The sequence below is a fragment of the Carassius carassius genome, chromosome 44, assembly GCF_963082965.1.
Source record: "Carassius carassius chromosome 44, fCarCar2.1, whole genome shotgun sequence".
Classification (NCBI taxonomy): Eukaryota; Metazoa; Chordata; class Actinopteri; order Cypriniformes; family Cyprinidae; genus Carassius; species Carassius carassius.
The window spans coordinates 102,501-106,023 of record NC_081798.1 but is presented as its reverse complement, the minus strand read 5'-3'; the positions used below and the strand labels follow the sequence as shown (position 1 = coordinate 106,023).

Sequence of the window (3,523 nt, the reverse complement as noted above, 5' to 3'; positions counted from 1 at the left end):
GCGAGTTGAAAAGGGTTGGGAACCACTGCTTTATTGTAAGGCCTGTGTGGATGATGGAGGACGGATGTTTAATTCGACTGACACTCTTTTACCAGCTCCATTTGCATCACCTACAAACACACACGGCCTTCATTCAGAGTCGTCACATCGCTGAGGTTATATGTGTGTATTAATATATTTCTGAAACACACTGGTGCTTCACTAATGCGTCAGACGCAGTGTTTTGATCTGAAAAAAGAACACAAGTCACATCTACAGAGAATCCTTTCACAAGAAAACACCTAGCAACCAAACAAAATGCCCTAGCAACCATTCCCAACATCATGGTGGTGAGTTACATTACATTTACATTTATTCATTTAGCAGAGAATTTTATCCAAAGCAACTTACAAATGAGGACAGAGGAAGCAATCAAAATCAACAAAAGAGTAATAATATACAAGTGCTATAGCAAGTCTCAGTTAGCTTAACACAGAACACGTAGCAAGGGCTATTAAATAATATAATAAATAAAAAGAAAAAAGAATAGAGCAAGCTAGTGTTCAAGGTCTTTTTTTGGTTTTGTTAATTGTATAATAAAACAATACAAAAATATTTGAAAGCTGGTTAGGTATTTTTTTTTTAAGAATAGAATTAGAATAGTGAGTGTTAAAGTTAGAGGGTCAAATAAAGATGGAAGAGATGTGTTTTAAGCCGATTCTTGAAGATGGCTAAGGACTCAGCTGCTCGGATTGAGTTGGGGAGGTCATTCCACCAGGAGGAACATTTAATTTAACAGTCCGTAAAAGTGACTTTGTGCTTCTTTGGGATGAACAATCAAGCGACGTTCACTTGCAGAACACAAGCTTCTAGAGGCACATAAGTCTGAAGTAACAAATTTAGGTAAATGGGTGCAGAGCCAGTGGTAGTTTTGTAGGTAAACATTAATGCCTTGAATTTTATACGAGCAGCTATTGGAAGCCAGTGCAAATTGATAAACAGAGGTGTGACGTGTATTCTTTTTTGCTCATTAAAAATTAATCTTGCTGCCGCGTTCTGAATTAATTGTAAAGGTTTGATAGAACTGGCTGGAAGACCTGCCAAGAGAGCATTGCAATAGTCCAGCCTGGACAGAACAAGAGCTTGAACAAGGAGTTGTGCAGCATGATCCGAAAGAAAGGCCTTGATCTTCTTGATGTTGAATAAAGCAAATCTGCAGGATCGGACAGTTTTAGCAATGTGGTCTGAGAAAGTCAGCTGATCATCAATCATAACTCCAAGGCGTCTAGCTGTTTTTGAAGGAGTTATGGTTGATGTGCCTAACTTGATGGTGAAATTGTGATGAAACGATGGGTTTGCTGGAATCACAAGCAGTTCTGTCTTGGCAAGGTTGAGTTGAAGGTGATGGTCCATCATCCAGGAAGAAATGTCTGTTAGACAAGCTGAGATGCGAATAGCTACCTTCGGATCATCAGGATGGAATGAGAGGTAGAGTTGAGTGTCATCAGCATAGCAGTGGTATGAAAAGCCATGTTTCTGAATGACAGAACCTAATGATGCCATGTAGACAGAGAAGAGAAGTGGTCCAAGAACTGAGCCCTGAGGCACCCCAGTAGATAGATGTTGAGACTTGGACACCTCACCTCTCCAAGATACTTTGAAGGACCTATCTGATAGGTAAGACTCAAACCATTGAAGTGTGGTTCCTGAGATGCCTTTTGCCAGTAGGGTTGATAGGAGGATCTGGTGGTTAACCGTGTCAAAAGCAGCGGACAGATCAAGCAGGATAAGTACTGAAGATTTGGATTCCGCTCTTGCCAGTCTTAGAGCTTCAACAACTGAGAGCAAGGCCGTCTCAGTTGAATGCCCACTTCTGAAGCAAGATTGGTTGCTGTCAAGGAGGTTGTTGTGTGTGAGAAATGTAGAGACTTGGTTGAACACAGCTCGTTCAAGTGTTTTTGCAATGAAAGGAAGAAGGGAAACTGGTCTGTAGTTATCTAAAAGAGATGGGTTGAGGTTGGGTTTCTTAAGTAGTGGAGTTATACGTGCCTGTCTAAATGATGAGGGAAAAACACCAGTGTGGAGGGAAGTGTTGATGATGTGAGTGAGTGCAGGTACAACTGCAGGAGAAATGGCTTGAAGGAGATGAGATGGAATAGGATCAAGCGGGCAAGTAGTAGGGTGATTAGAAAGGATGAGTTTGGAGACTTCTGCCTCAGAGAGTGAAGAGAAGGATGTAAATGAGTGTAAGTTTGCTGGTGATATGAGCTTGACTGATTGTGGTGTGGAAAATTGTGCATTTATGTGTTTAATTGTATTAATGAAAAACGTTTCAAAGTCATCAGCTATTAGAGATGAAGCAGGAGGAAGTGAGGAAAATGTTTTAAAAAGCATGCGAGATTTAGACGAATTGTTAATTTTGTTATGGTAGTATGTCATTTTAGCAGTGGAGACATTAGCAGAGAAGGAAGATAGGAGTGACTGATACACATTAAGGTTAGTAGTATTTTTGACATTAATGTCAACACCCTTCACACCCTTTCAGCAGCTCTAAGCTTAGAACGGTGTTCGTGTAGAACATCAGATAACCAAGGGGCAGAAGGGGTGTTACGGGCTGGTCTGGAAGACAAGGGGCAAACAGTGTCTAAACAAGATGTAAAAGTGGAGCAGAAAGTATCAGTAGCACTGTTAGCATCCAAAGATGTAGATGAAACCATAGCAGATAGCAGCGAGGGTGAGAGTGAACGTAGGTAATCATTTGAATTTATGAACAGAATCAATGTCGATCTCCAGAAGTTGTTGTTTTAAAAGTCTTTTCAGCATGAGTGTTAAAACTTCAGTGTTTTCATTGTTAGTTTGTTTTTTCTTCCTCAATCTATAAATATATGTGAGCTGTTTTAAAGCTAGTTAGCTTTCAACGCTGAAACAACAGCTGGCATCATTTTATCCACAGTTCATATTGATTTAGAAGAATTGTGTTAATATGTCACAATTAGTTAGCTTGAGACATTGTGTCAATGTGTTTTTGTTAAATCATGTCAGCCACATTCTAACTGTGATTTATAAGTTTAAAGATTCTTTTTCTATTTATCTTTAAAAGCTGTTATGTGTGTTTGTTCATCTTTATCTGAACATCATCCTCACATGATCACTGATTCAACGGGAATCTCTCCATTAAATGAATCAAATTAACTCATGAAGGGCTCTAAACAGGAAGTGACAGGTTTGTCCAGTGTCTTCAGACTGAAGCTCATGAACACTCAGGAGTCTGTGTGTTAGTGGGATTTTACTGCAGTGTTGCTGTGGTTGACTAGTATTTAGTGTCCAGAATGATTCTGGGCAGCTGTTCTAAAAGCATGGGTTTGTGTTGAGAATAGAATCGGTGAGGAGTTGTGCGTTATTTGTGGTTAAATGAGCAAATGACCTCAGACACACAGTTCCTCTTTCCTCGGATATAATTCACACACATCACACCACAAGAGTCACCTCAAAATCCAGAAACATGTTTGTTTAGATCTGTTTAAACGCTGTTTGATCTGTGCAG

General features: G+C 39.7%; 1 long non-coding RNA gene across 1 annotated transcript in view; it reads left to right on the top strand.

Annotated features, from left to right (window-relative positions):
• The window catches only part of LOC132126441 (uncharacterized), a 3,929-nt gene continuing 406 nt past the window's right edge, over nucleotides 1-3,523 (top strand). The window contains exon 1 of the long non-coding RNA XR_009427390.1: nucleotides 1-155. This is a non-coding gene — a long non-coding RNA (uncharacterized LOC132126441). The remainder of the gene's footprint in view (nucleotides 156-3,523) is intronic.